The sequence below is a fragment of the Neovison vison genome, chromosome 1, assembly GCF_020171115.1.
Source record: "Neovison vison isolate M4711 chromosome 1, ASM_NN_V1, whole genome shotgun sequence".
Classification (NCBI taxonomy): Eukaryota; Metazoa; Chordata; class Mammalia; order Carnivora; family Mustelidae; genus Neogale; species Neogale vison.
This window is the reverse complement of record NC_058091.1, coordinates 118,215,439-118,230,268: the sequence shown is the minus strand read 5'-3', so window position 1 is coordinate 118,230,268 and position 14,830 is coordinate 118,215,439. Positions and strand designations below refer to the sequence as shown.

General features: G+C 52.5%; 1 protein-coding gene across 1 annotated transcript in view; it reads left to right on the top strand.

Moving 5' to 3' along the window:
- The first annotated feature begins 4,110 nt into the window (after positions 1-4,110).
- The window catches only part of PACSIN1 (protein kinase C and casein kinase substrate in neurons 1), a 52,865-nt gene continuing 42,145 nt past the window's right edge, over positions 4,111-14,830 (top strand). Inside the window, exon 1 of the mRNA XM_044255036.1 lies at positions 4,111-4,208. The gene's annotated coding sequence lies outside the window, so the exon portion shown is untranslated. The remainder of the gene's footprint in view (positions 4,209-14,830) is intronic.

The window sequence follows — 14,830 nt, the reverse complement described above, 5'->3', positions numbered from 1 at the left end:
TTACTTACCAGCTGTGTGACCTTGGGCGAGTTACCTCACCTCTCTGAGCCTTCGTTTTTCCCTGTCTGTGAATAGGGCTGGTAATTGTACCTATCTCTATAGTTAATATGCACGAAGGGCTTAGAAAGTGCCCAGTCCCAGGAGAGTGCTCTGAGTTTGCTGCTGTCTGTGTGTGTCCTAGGGCAAACCCTCTTTCATGCATAGCCTGGGTCCTAAATCTGGGCATCTCCCAAAATGCAGTGCCTTGTCAAGACAATAGGTCTTCAGGGCATTTTTAACCCCCCTGGCATGAGTCATAACCAGAGAAAGCTACAATTCCAAGACTTCCAACACCCTGGTCTCTGGATCAGGGGCACAGCTGGCAACAGCCTCTGTCCACCAGGCAAGTGACGGAAACCAATTTGCAAGTGTGAAGCCAGCTGGTGGGAAGATAGATAAAGAGAGGGCAGAAGGGGCTGTGAGGCTGTTTTTCAAGTACTTTTGTCCCTTGGGGTTGTCTTGCCTACCGTTGCACATGCTGTTGGCAGGCTGCTCAGAAAATAAATCATGGGCCACTGGGCCAATAGCTCCCTCTCCCCTCCCCCTTGTGTCCTGCCCCACCTCTGTGCAGGTTTGCAGGGGAGGTAGAGGCATCTGGTGACGACAGCACCTGACCAGAAGTCAGGAGACCTGTTTTTAGCCCAGCTCTGTCTCCAGTGTGCTGTGTGACCTTGACGAGTCACTTTTCCTCTCTGGGCTTCAGACTCCTGCTCTGCCCAAATTGGGACACACTCCCTGACCTTCCTTTCCGATCGGGGATGTGATGCATATAGAGAAACTCCTCCAAACCTCACCTCCTCCTTGAAGCCATCCAAATTGGATGGAACAAAGGGGACTCCAAATCTTTCCCAACTCCCCTCCACCTCTCCCAGTGTTAATGGATCACTAATTCATATTCGCTCCTTGATTTATTCCACAGGCTTGCTCAGTGCTGGTCTCTCCTCCTGTCTACATGACCTTTTTATCTTGTCTGCATTAGAAACTCATCTGGGGAGGGCTGTGGCTGCCTCCTGGCTCTGAGGGGCATGCAGAATCTAGCAGAGGAGATTAGCATGACCAAGGCATGGCTTTGGGGCTCTCAGTGAGGAGGAAGTTCCGATTGAATCCCAGATGGGTTGGAACTTAGTAGGACTGAGAAAAGTGAATTGTTGGGGAAACAAGAGATATGAGAAGTGCCTTGTGGAGCAAAACGGATAAAAGTCTTACTCTCTGGATGGGGCAGAGAGTAAGAGAGGCAGAGGGAGATGGACGGGGTCAGCTTTGAAGAGCATAAGTTTTGCAATCAGGAAATCTAGATAGAAGGAAACTAGTTCAATTTTAAGAAGCAGGGAAGTTCTGTATCAATTTCAAAATAACATTTTATTTTGGTTTACACACGGACAGGTGTGTGTGCATGTGTTTTCTACTCTCATTTTTTTTTTCACTTGGGCATACCTCAACTCCAAAGGGAGTAAGCCCGGCCCGTCGGCTCCCTCACCTCCGCACCCTTCCTCCATCATCTGCCTAATCAGGTTTGTCTCTCTATTTTTCTCCCCACAGCTGCCCTCACTGGTTCTAGCTCCTGTGAACCTCCAGCCCCCCAGCCTTTCTTACCATCTGCCTGGGTTATGCCTGTACCCTTCCCACTCTTGCCATCCTCCACCAAATGCCTGAGCGCCAAGGGACACTGAGCATCTTTGATCAGTCCTGTGATCAGTGGTGATCCAGTCACTGCTTTTTCAAAATGTACCAGTCCTGGGCTCTATTCCGTCTGCATCAAAGTCCCCCATGACACACTAGGCATGCTGATGTAGGGGAGGAGCGGGTATCGTATCTATCCATCCTAGAGTGCACTTTTAAGAGTGCTTGGGGAATTAGCCTCTTCACACTGAGAAAATTCTGTCCACCAGGGGAATTTCACAGCGCCAAAGGGGAGAGAGTTAGGGGTATGTGTAGTTAATGATAATAATCGATATGATTTATTGCACACCTATTATGTGCCAGGTATCAGGCTAGGTCCTTTACACCCTTTGCCTAATTCCAACAACCCTGCAAAGCAAGTGTAACTATCAAGGTAATAAAAACAACAAAATTCTCTGAGTACTTATGTGCTAAACAATTCGTCTTTGTTGTCTTGGGTAACATTCACACGACCTGTGAGGCAGGAGTTGTTGCTGTGTCCCTTTTCCAAATGAGGGAACCAAGGGAACCAAGGCACAGATCAATGAAATAAGCCGACCGTACAGCTATTAAGGAGGCTGAACCTCAGAGGGGTTAAGGGATATGTCCTTTTTAACCCAGCAAACAAGCAACTGCGTGATTCTATGTTTTCCCCTCACAACATGCTCAAAACACCTCCTCCTGGCAATGAGAAACTCCAGGCTGACCAGGAACTTCAGGGTTGGGGAAGAGCATGGGATTTCCTAGTTCCAGACACGAGCACATCCCTTACACGGAGGGGGTCCAACACGCTCCAGGACCCCAGCCCTGCCATCTGCCAAATGTCTCCTGGCTTTGCTGGCCTGTCTCAGTAATCCTTCACTGCCTCTTGCTGCATCTTGCTCATCAGAATCCCAGCACCCTCATTGGAATGCTGCTTCCTTTGGGAAGCCTTCCTGGTTGGCCCTGAACCACAGCCCTTTGACCTTCTCTGGGACACTCCACTCCCTTGGTTGCCCTCTTCATCCTTGCAGTGGGTGCTGTCATCTCACCTCCCTGACTAGGTGTTGAGTACCTCTAGGCTCTATACCTAACATGCCATCAGCACTCAGAGAATTCTCACTGAATGAATAAACACTGGGTCATGAATTTCCGTGCCTCTGGTGAGAAGGAGTGGGGGTGGGGGTGGCAGGAAATATGTGTGGTTATCCCAGGTGCAGACAATAAAGAGTGGTGAGGTCTGTGGCAAAGGAGAGTTTCATGCCTATCGGAGGGGCTTACAATCAAATTCGGCCACCCCCATTCCCCACTGATGTCTGGGATCTGATCGCCCTGCCAACGCTCTATCTTTCCCTTCCCCTGCCTTTATTGTCCTACTTTGTATGCACCATCTTAAAATATCTTATATATAAAAATATAAATACACGTTTTATATTTTTTTCCTTCACAAAGGGCCAACTATACCCGAGGGCAAAGATTTGGTCTGTTTTGTATTCTGCTGTAGCCCAGCCTGCACAGGCACCTAGAAGACCCTCAGCAGACAGGCATTGAACAAATCATCAGCCCCTGGCAGGTATCTGTAGTGGAGAGAGCTGCCCCAGTCCCTCTGCAGGGTCCAGGCTCCCGGAAACACTCAGGGTTCAAGTCAAGGAGAGTGAAGGCCTTTGGGGGCAAGTCTCCCGCAGAGCCCCAAGGAAACGGCCTAGAAGGGTCTGTCTGGATGACAGCAGGTACGGCAGGAACTAAGGCACGAGGGTTAGTGGCTACCCCTTGGGGGGTTAATGGGGGCACTTCTGGGCGAAGCTGATGTTGGGGGGAGGGGAGAGCGCGCCCCCCCAACCACACCCACACACACCACCCACACCCACCACACACGCACCCGCTGGTACCAGAAGACGCAGGCTTGGGAGAGGCCAGAGACCGACAGACGGACTGTCAGACGGGGCCGAAGGAATGTCCCAGAAGGTGTGGAAAGGGCAGTGAGGGGACTGGAGCGACACCCTCGCCCCTCCGCCCCCCCCCCTTCCGGGGAGCGCTTGTAGGAGGGCTGGGGAGATGAGAAAAGGGGGGGTGCACCCGGCGCCCGCCCGTCCGCTGCAGAGCCCTAGTGGCCCAGCCGGAAGCACCCCCGGGAGGCGGCCCGAGAATTGGGGGAGCCCCCCGCCCCCCACCCCAGGGGCGCCTGCTAAGCCGGGTGCTGCCTCCTCAGCAGCCTCGGCGCTTCCACCTGCGCAGGCACCGCGCCGCCCTGCGCCGAGCTGCCATTGGCTCGCTAAAAATGCCTCTCTAATCTGCGCCCATCTGTGCACGCCTCCCAACCGCCCCCCCACCCTCCGCCTCCTCGGCTCTGACCTTCCTCCTTCCCGCAGCCCCGGCGCTGTCCGGAGAGACGCGGTGGCGGCGGCGGCGGCGGCGGCGGAGGCGGCGCAGCTTCCTCTTCCCCCGGGAAGTCGTCCGGGCTTGAGGCCGGCCCCTGACGCTCCGCTCTGCCCCGTGGCGCCACCGATGCTGCTGGGCGCATCTGCCCCCAGGTAGGGGGTTCTGACCCTGGGATCGCCGGGTGCGCAGGGAGCGGGGAGCCGGTCCGGGAGTGCGTGTCTGCGGCGGGCGCAGAGGCTGACGTCTCCCGGGAGCGCTGGGGAGGACCGGGCCGTTACCTGGAGAGAAGCGGGCGCGCGGCCGGGGCTGCTTTGCGGGCACCGGGGCTCGCAGGCATCCCCCAGGCGGTGCCAGGATGCCCCTGCGCCGGACCCCTTGGGAAAGGCAGCTAGCGGTGGAGGCCTTTACCCTGGGGAAAACGCAAGAATTGGGTTCCTTGGGACGAGTCTCTGGCCTGGGGCGGTCTGGGTCGCAGCAGGGTGAGGGGGGGCGCTTGTACCAGCGTGGTGCGTAAGCTATTTATGGCTCAGAGTGGGCTGGAAGAAACACAGCAGTTGATGCGCTCTGTGCTCTGTCTGGTTTGCAATTAGAGATATTTTTTTCTGTCCCTCCACCCCTTCTTCTGTAGCTGGGATGGGGGGGGAGGAAAAGGAGGTGATGCTACATAGCCTGCAAATAAGCACAAGCCGTGGTCTTCCCGGCACCCTCCCCTCCTCACGCCCTAGGCGACTTGCTTCGGGTTGAAACTACCTCTTCCTCTTATTTTTGCCTTAGGAGGGCATGACAAGATTCAAAGGTCATCTGGGTGTGAGGGCCGTGCTGGCGAACCCCGGAGCCTGGCCAGACCCAGCTTCAGGCCGCAACCACTCCCTGCCCCCACAGCCCAGCTCTGCCCCCCTTGTTCAGGGACACATGTGGCTGCTTTTTTCTGGGCAAACCATAAATAACCCACATCCCTAGCTCCCCCGGGGTGCAAACCGCACTGTCTGTCCAAGATGTTGGAGGTGGTGTTGGAGGTGATGTTGGAGGTTCTGTCCCTTACCCACCTGACCTTCCTGTCACATGCAAATTACCACTCACAAGCCGCCCCCTCCCTGAAGCTTCCCATACCCAGGTGAGATACTTGCCTCCTGCCCTGCCTTCCTCGACCTAGTCTGCCTTGTGGTTTAGTTATTTATGTCCCTTTTGTCACCCTCTAGACCAGAAGTGCCTTCAGGGCAGGAATCTGTTTGATTCATTCCCATCATTGACCCTGCGCCTGACCAGGGTCTGGCACCAAGTGAGTGTTTGTGGAATGAGTGGATGGATGGGTTTGAACTCTGGGAGATAGCTGGTAACCTGCAGATGGGGACTGAGCCTCCTCTTGGGCTTTCTTTCCATTCCCCAGGACCAAGATCCACCAAAATCAGACAGTCCCATTAGGCCCTTTCTGGTCCTGCAACTGATGGACACCTACAGCATTTGGAGATCAATGGCACAGTCCCGATGGCTCCGGAGGGTCTTTCTGGGCCCCTGGTTTGAGGTCTTGGCCTAAGCTAGGTTCGATGTGGTGAAGGTCTGGCTTTACTTAGGCCCCTGGGTTGGCTGGTACTCTCTTCCTGGGGTGCTCAGATCAGACCGTGGGTGTCTGTCTCTGTCCCAGCACTTGGGAAAGTCCTGGTCAACATCAGGGCATCTGGGAAGGCCCCAGCCCGGCCGCCCTCAGCCTCTGGGGGTCCTCACAGCGAGCTTGGAGCAAATCTCACAAATACATTGGGGGCAGGGGAGGAAACCCAGCCAAAAGAACAGGCCAAGGATTCTGGGGTCTGTGAGAGACATTTAGCAGACCTTTCTCAGCCCTTGCTCCTTTGACAGCCATGCCAATGAGACATTTTCGAGATGTTCTTGTCCTGGCGTTATGGTGGCTGGGTGTGTGTGTGGGGGGGTAGATCAAGGCCCAGAGAAGGTCAGCAGCAGAGGCAGGGGTGACACTTAGTTTCTGGCTCCAAGTCCAGTGCTCACTTCTGGAGCTCGAGGGAGCTAGGGTGAGGCCTCAGAGTCAGGTCAAGGTGGGATTGTTCTAAAACCCAGAGGTTCCCCCTCTCTGGCTTTGTCTTGACCCTTACCTAGTCATGGAACGAGGAAGAGAGTATGGAAGGGATGCTTCAGGGGGGGGGGGAGGCAAATGGAGAATGCGTTGGTTAGTGCCTGCTGGGGGTCGGCCCTGGAGGGGTCTCCAGAAGAAGGAGTGGTAATAGCAGTAAAAACTAACAGCACATGGCATTTGTCACATGCCAGGTCCTGGTCCAACTATAACTCCTTCAGTCCTCACCATAGCCCAATGAAGTAGGTCCCGTTATTAGCCCCATTTTACCAAGGAGGAGACTGAGGCACAGAGAAGTTATCTAAGATCACACAGTTGGTAAAAGTGGAGGAGCTAGGATTTGAACTAGGCTCCAGAGTCTGTGCTCTTCCCCTGTGTTCCCTATTGTGAGAGCAAGAGGGCTGTGGAGCTGCCGGCTGGGGCTTGCTGTCTCCAGGGAGATCCAGGTTTCAGGTGCACCATGGCTCAAGTTCACAGATGGTGGGTGGGCTGTGCCCGATGGTGACTGTGGGTTGTGGCTGCGGAGAATAAGAATCCACATCAGTGAGCAGAAGTGGGACCTTTGTAGGACGCACACCTGACCCTGTGTCGCTCCCCTGCTTCGAGTCCTTCAGTGGCTCTCCATGGCCCTGAGGACAAAGGGCAGTCTCATTAATGTGGCCCTGTTGTCTTCCCCAAGTCTGGGTTTCCGCTTTCTTTCCGCCCTCCCTCTGCCCTCCAGCTGCTCTGAACTGCTCTCAGTTCCTCAAGTAAGTCATGCTTCTCTCACCTGCAGACCAGCGCACAGGCTGTTCCCTGACTTGAACACTCTCCCTCCTCCTCCCCTCCGTGTTCCTTCTCACCCTGGCTGGGGGGTGGCGGTTCGGACTGGACTTCTCTTCCTCCCAGAAGCTTCCTGACTTGGGCATCTTGCTCACCTCTCCTCACCCAACACCCTCTGGGGCATTGGGATGTTGCCCCATCTTCCCACTTCAAGACTGTGAAGTTCGAGGGGGCAGGTCTGTGTTCTGTCCCCAGTGTCTCCAGTGACCCCAGCGCCTGGCACCGGGTTGCCCTAGCTGACTTGTAGTATGAATCAGTGCGCATTGGTCCCTCACATCATCAGCCTCAGGACACATAAAGCATTTTTCTTCTCCTGATAGGAGTTGAGGAAACCACTCATGAATTTGCATATAGCCCCCCAGTAAGGATAGGCTCGTGGTAGAAAACCCTCACTGGAGAAGTGAAACATCCTGTGGGCCTGGTGGGACCGGGGTGGGAGATTTCGCTGATCTGGGAGGAGTCCTCCCGCGGAAACAGGTGGGAGGGATGGGGGAGGAATGAGTGTGGAGGAGGAATGCTCGGTTGGGTTTTACATTTTTCTGAAGTTTTTTGAAAAAAGCTTTTTTGTTCTTATTACCAAAGTAAGGTGTGCTTGTTGTGGAAAATTTAGAAAGTACTGGAAAGCCAAAAAAAATCCATTAGCCAGCACCACACCCACCTGATGTAGGCACTTTGTGTTGGTTTCCAGCCCTGGGTATTAGTAGACTGGGGCAGGAATGGGGGTGGGGGGGGGAGACGGGGGTGGGGAGGGGAGCGGAGGTGGGGGGACAGGTAGTGTAGAAGGTGGAGGGAGGAGTGCAGGTGGGGAAGTGGTCCCTGAGCCTTGCGCGAGGTCAGCCGGGTGGGAAGCTGGCAGAACACGGTGAAGGAAAATGTGGAGCTCCAAAACAGCCCCGACAGGCAACCTCAGGGGCCCACGGCGCGCTCTGGAGCTAGACTGGCCCTCTGGAGCCAAACCTGGGAACTTGGGCCAGTCAGACCTCTAGACATCTGCAGGCATCAGGCACAGGTGGAGGGAAGGACTTGCTCTCCGGCAGGTGGCTCTGGAGCAGGCTGCCACCTAAGGGTCATGTGCCCACATCACGCCCTCCCCCCTCCCCTCGCCAGTAGCTGGGGTGAGAGGTAGTGTTTACCCCCAGAAAGAAGGGGTGGGAAGGAACCTGCATGATGGGTCAGGGGAGATGTGCAGGAAGCTGGCCCCAGCTGGCTCTGAGGGGGTGGGAACTCCAATGCCAGGGAAGTTGGTGGGGCCATCTCTGGGCAGAGAGTGTGCTGTGGGGGTAGGTGTGATGCTCCTGGAGAGAGACTTTTCTGGCTGGGAGGGGCAGGAGGCTGCCTCTGCTCTCTGGGCATGGGGCAGAGGAGGCCCTCAGCCACTGTTTAAAAAAATCACTTGATATTAAAATTCTGGCTGGGGGCTGTAGGAGGCTTACGGGATAAAATCGCAGTTATATCCCAGTTACGAGATAAAATGCCCAGTTATATTTGACCTCAGATAAACAACGAATTTGTTTAGCATGAGCGTGTCCTAAATATTGCATGGAACGTACTTGCATAAGAATTTTATTTGCTGTTTATCTGAAAGCCACATTTAAGTAGGTGTCCTGTATTTTGAGATGCTAAAGCTGCCTACCCTAGACCAGGATGGGAAGGAAGAGAGAGAGAGAGAGAGAGAGAAGAGGAGTGGGTGGTCCTAATTTTTTCTTCTTTGGTATTGTGGGAGGGGTCCGTGGATACTTGCCTGAAGTTGACAGTTAAAAAAAAAAAAATTAACCTGTCCATTTTTAGAAGTCAATGAGATATTTCAGATTTTGCATCTGTAAACCGTTTACTCTCTAGAGAATGAGTCTCCACTTGTGGATTTGGGTTCCCTAGGGTGGCTCAGAAATAAGAAAGAGTGTGCCCTCTCAGTTGTGCAGGAGGGACAAAAGGAGAGTTGAGGATCCAGGGCTGAGTCCCTAAATAGTATTAGTTCATTTGAGAAATAAAAGCTTTCATCTTTTTTTTTTTTAAGATTTTATTTATTTATTTGACAAAGATCACAAGTAGGCAGAGAGAGGAGGAAGCAGGCTCCCCGAGGAGCAGAGAGCCCGATGCGGGGCTCAACCCCAGGACCCCGGGATCATGACCTGAGCTGAAGGCAGAGGCTTCAACCCACTGAGCCACCCAGGCGCCCAAAAGCTTTCATCTTAATAAACCTCGGATGTGGCAGAGGGTGTGGGAAACTGGGAGAATACGTTGGCACCGCCTTTCTGACATTAGTGATTGGAGCTGTGACCCGGCAATTTCTCCCACAGGTGCCATCTTCACAGAGTGCCGAAACAGCTGGGTGGGGATGGTCAGTGCAACAGAGCTATGTGTCCGGCAGGAGGGCTGGGGCATAATTAGGACATCTCTAACCGGGGCGATTTTAGGCAGCTGATCATTTCTTTCATTTGGTCAGTGACTCTCTCCACTCCCTGTCTCCTGTGTGCCAGGCACTGTTATAGATGCTGGGGGACGCTGAGAGAGAACAGATGGTCAGAATGTATGGGCAAGTGAAGGCAAGCGACTTGGTGGAATGGTGTATTTCATATGATCCCATTTAAAAAATGTACGTATGTGTCTGTGTGTGCTTATCACATAAAGATGTTTAGAAGGCTGCCTATCTGATTTTTATTCGAGCTTACCTCTGCGGGCAGGTAGCAGGAGGCTCAGTGCCAGAAAGGATGGGGAATATTTCCTTCTTCTTTCAGACATCCTGTGCAATTTGCGTTTTATACAGCAAATGTCATCCCTCATAAAAACATCATTGGGGCACCTGGGTGGCTCAGTGGATTAAAGCCTCTGCCTTAGGCTCAGGTCATGATCCCAGGGTCCTGGAATTGGGCTGCATCGGACTCTCTGCTTGGCAGGGAGTCTGCTTTCTCTTCTCTCTCTCCGCCTGCCTCTCTACCTACTTGTGATCCCTGTCTGTCAAATAAATAAAATTTTAAAAAAAATTTTTTTATTTTAAGATTTTATTTATTTATTTGACAGACAGAGATCACAAGTAGGCAGAGAGATAGAGAGAGAGAGAGAGAGGAGGAAGCAGGCTCCCTGCCGAGCAGAGAGCCCGATGCGGGACTCGATCCTGGGACCCCGAGATCATAACCTGAGCCGAAGGCAGGGGCTTAACCCACTGAGCCACCCAGGCGCCCCAAAATTTTTATTAAAAAATCATTAAAATTACATTTGATAATAGCTGGGATTTTTCTTAGAAGTCTTAAAAAGGTGAGCATTTAAATTGCTTTCCCCTGGGATGCCTGGGTGACTGAGTCGGTTAAGTGTCTGTCTTTGGCTCTGGTCATGATCTCGGGTTCTGGGATCGAGCTCCGCATCGGGCTCCCTGCTCAGTGGGGAGCCTGCTTGTCCTTCTCTCCGTGGCCCTCCCCCTGCTTGTGCTCTCTCCCTCTCTCTCAAATAAAGAAATAAAATAAATTTTGAAAAAATAAAAAATAAAAAAATTGCTTTCCTCTCAGTTTGATGGCATCTAACTCAGAGGCTGCCACGTGGGATTATATATTGATTTGTGGCTGGTTTTGAACTGGTCCCCGCATGGGTTTCTCTCTCCTCTCCTTCCTCGAGTTCCTGGGCTGGATGAGACCTGGCGGGATGGGTATGTGGGTGAGGTAAGTCTGGGTACCAGGAAGGCAGAAGCCAAGTCTCCGTGAAACTGGTGATTGGGCGCCCACGGTGTGTGTGGTACTGAGGTGTCTTGGGTTGGGGAGGCCCCACAAAGGAGGAAGATGGGCCCTGGACAGCAAAGCCAGGGGGCCCCTGGGGGGTCTGAGGTCCACTGATATTGGCCAGGCACAGTTTTGTTTATTCTTGTTTTTGAACTCCTATTTAGTTTTCCTCAGTAATGTTATGAGGTTATCCCCATTTTACAGCTGTGGAAACTGAGGTCAAGTGACTTGCCTGAGGTTACACTGCAGGTAAGTGACTGAAGCAGGATTCACACCCATGCAGTCTGGACCCAGAGATTCTGCTCTTTTTTTATTTTTATTTTTATTTTTTTTAAGATTTTTTAAAAAAGATTTTATTTATTAACTTGACAGAGATCACAAGTAGGCAAGCAGCAGGCAGAAAGAGAGGGGGAAGCAGGCTCCCCGCTGAGCAGGGAGCCCAATGTGGGGCTGGATCCCAGGACCCTGGGATCATGACCTGAGCCGAAGGCAGAGGCTTAACCCACTGAGTCACCCAGATGCCCCTCTGTTCTTTTTTTATTTTTTTTTAAAGATTTTATTTACTTATTTATTTTAGAGCATGGGGAGGGGCAGAGGGAAAAGGAGAGAATCCCAAGCAGACAATTGGCTGAACGTGGAGCCCGATGTGGGGTTTGATCTCACCACCCTGAGCCAAAACCAAGAGTTGGACACTTAACTGACTGAGCCACCCAGGCATCCCTAAAGGCTCTGCTCTTAACCTCTATGCCACGACACCCCTCGTTAGGGAGCACAGATAGGCATGCTAGTGAAGCCTGAACGTGGTTGACCATGGAAGGTCTTCTTCAGGTAGATCTGGAAGAAAAAGATGGTAGATTTGGAAACTGCCTTCCAGGCAAAGTGACAACAGGGACAAAGATGCAGGGGTGGGAGCGTGAGTGGTGGACTGTAGGGTCTGGGGAGGAAATCAGTGCAGGAACCTGAGGGAGGAAGTGACAGATGAGGCTGGGGGGGCAGATGCCAAATACATTAAGCTATTGGCCTCCTTGAACTTTCCGGAAGAGGTAGACTTGTGCCGCTCAACCCCCTACTGTCCTGGCTGGCCCTCCTCCGAGGCTATACACCCTATCCCTGGTCTGCCTGGGTCCAGCTTTTGACAGATCACTGGAGAAGGAGAGAGAGATAGCTGAGGCAGAGCAAGAACACGGGTCCGGGAACAGGGGGGCCCGGGATGAGATCCTGGAGGGCCCTTGGGCCATTCAGCACCTTGCCTGGGACTCCGTTTCCTCTTCTGTTTTTTCATTTTGAAACTTTCTCTTATGGTGGGGGTGTACCCGGGTGGCTTAGTCATTAAGCGTCTTCCTTCAGCTCAGGTCATGATCCCAGAGTCTTGGGATCGAGCCCCGCATCGGGCTCCCTGCTCAGCCTGCTTCTTCCTTTCTCTCTGCCTGCCGCTCCCTCTGCTTGTGCTCTCTGTCTGTCAAATAAATAAATAAAATCTTAAAAAAACACTTTCTATTGGAAAATACAAGCCTTTGCAGAAATAGAGAGAGTATGCTAATGTGCTAATGTACCTACCGTTCAGCTTCAACTTCTCCCAGCTCAGGGCCAGTCTTGTTCTATTTCTGCCCCTACCTCTGCCCCCTCCCAATTTGGACCAAATCCCGGACATCATTTCATCACAAATACATCAAGATGTGTCTCGAAACGATAAGGACTTTTCCTAACATAACCACAATGCCATTATTTTACCTAAGAAGAAACTATACCTTTATAATGTCGCATATCCACCGAGTGTTACAGACGTGTCTTCATTTTGTTTTGTCTTATTTTGGTTTTTTGCACGTAGTTTGACTCAGGCTCCAAATAAGGGCCACACATTGTGACTGGTTGATATGTGTCTTGGTCTCTCTTAGTCGGTAATTTCCCTCTCCAACTTCTCCTCTGTTCTCGGCAGTTGATCTGTTGGAGAAATCAGATTGTTTGTCCTGTAGAATTTCCTGCAGTCTGGATTTTGTTGATTGTATCCCCAGGGTGTAGTTTAACACGTCCCTCTGTCCCCTCTGTAAATTGGGTAGTCTACTGCTTCTGTCTTCTGACTCCCCGTGATGCAGTCATCAGGAAACCTTCCTGACTTTACCTTCATGACACCCAGAATCGAACCTCTGCTCCCCATGTCCATTGCTGCCCTCCCTTCTGAGCCTGACCATAGCTTTCCTGCCTTATTGCAGCAGCCTCTACCAGGTCTCCCTGCCTCCCTCTTTGTCCCAGCAGCCAAAGAGACTCTTAAAACCTCAATCAGATCCATCCCTCCTCTGCTCAAAACTTCAAAGACTCCCTTGTCTTTGGAAGAAAACCCAAAGTCCTGTAATGGCCTTCAAAGCCCTGGGTGACCTAACTGCACAGTTCCTCTGACCTCATCTCACACCACTCCTTCCTCAGTCACTTCCCGGCCATTTTTGGGATATATTGGATATCCCCTGCCTCAGGGCCTTTGCATGACCATTCTCAGGGAAGTGCCTGGTTGGAGAGGTGAGCATGGCTCATGCTGTTCACATCTCTGCCCATGTCACCTCCTCAGAGAGGCCTTCCCAGAGCATTTCACCTAAAATAGCTGCTGTTGACTCATGAATTACTGAACTTTACATCTGAAACTAAAGATGTACTATATACTAGCTAATTGAATTAAAGTTAAAAAAAAACAAACCCCACACACGCTGCTGTTATTCTCTATCCCCCACCCCTGCTTTAGTTTCCTTCTTAACACTTGCCCATCTTTGATGTTATAGTCTTATTGCTTCCCCCCACCCCCACCTATCTGTGAGCTTGGTGAGGGCGGGGCAGCAGGATGCAGAAGTCCCCTTTCACTCAGGTGGCTCTCAAGTCAGCTCCTCTCTTTTCAGCATTTCCTGGAAAATAAAACAATGCTTCAGAGTTTACAAAATACTTCCTGTCCTAGGTCAGATGCTGGGAAGCATAACCCAAGACAAGGATTCCTGGGCAAGTGATTTACTGCAGGGAAGCCTGCAGAAGGGAGGGAGGGTGTCTGCAGGGCAGGGAAGGTGTGCCTTGAGAGGGGGAAGCAAGTGCTGGGGAGGGCCCCTGCCTGGAGGCTTGGGGCCAGGCTTCTTGGCTCAGCTTACCAGGCAGTCACTGGCTGCCCCCAACCCTGGGGGAAGGCATAACCTCCCAGGCATCTTGGGTGAGGCTGCCAACTCTCAGGAGAGGGTGGGTGGTGGTACAGGGCCTCCGACACCCCTCCCCCACTTTCTTCCTATCCATTTGTTGCTCTGAGTCTGGCCATCAGCTGAGAGAGAGGTGTTTATTTATTATTTATTTATTTATTCTTTTTTTTTTTTTTAAGATTTTATTAAAGAGTGAGAGTGTGAAAGCAAGAGACAGCATGAGCAGAAGGGGAGGAGCAGAGGAAGAGAGAAGCAGGCTCCCCACTGAGCAGGGAGCCTGCGGCTGGATCCCAGGACCCCAGGATCATGACCTGAGCCTAAGGCAGATGCCTAACTGACTGAGCCACCCAGGTGCCCCGAGTACTTGGTCATGACCACTATTCTGTGTCATAGATGAAGAAGCCCAGGTTCCTGGGGGGCAGGACGGTAGAATGGCTTGCCTGATGTGGCACAGCCAGGAAGGGGGCAGACCTGGGATTTGAACTTCTGTTCTTCCTTGAGTCAGTCTTGGTGGCTTCGGGTTCCTAACATTCCTCTGATACATTCGTTGAGCAAATAGGTATCCGTACTGAACGGGGTGCTGGCCGTTCTGGGGCGAGTGACCGTCCACACCCTGCTTACCTTCGGGGAGCCCTGAGCTTCACCTTCTGTAATGACAACACGCAGCACCTGTGGGACACTTCGTGCGCCAGGCACCGTGCTAGATGTCCCCCCCATGTGGGTTAGCATATGGCAGCCTCACAGCACCCCATTTGGGTGAGCTGAGGCTGCAGAGGGGCTTAAGACTTAGGGCTAGGGTCTCTGGTGACTGCGTGGTGTAGCTGGGATTCACACTGGATCTAAACACAGCTCTCCCCACTACCACCTGCCCTGCCCCGGCCCCACCCACAGTGGGCTATCTGGTGTCACCTCTATCAGCAGCTCCATCGGACACCAGGCTGCTACCCTGTCCTGCTCCCCAAGTGTTGGGTGACCAGCTGCCATCTCACCTGCCCCAC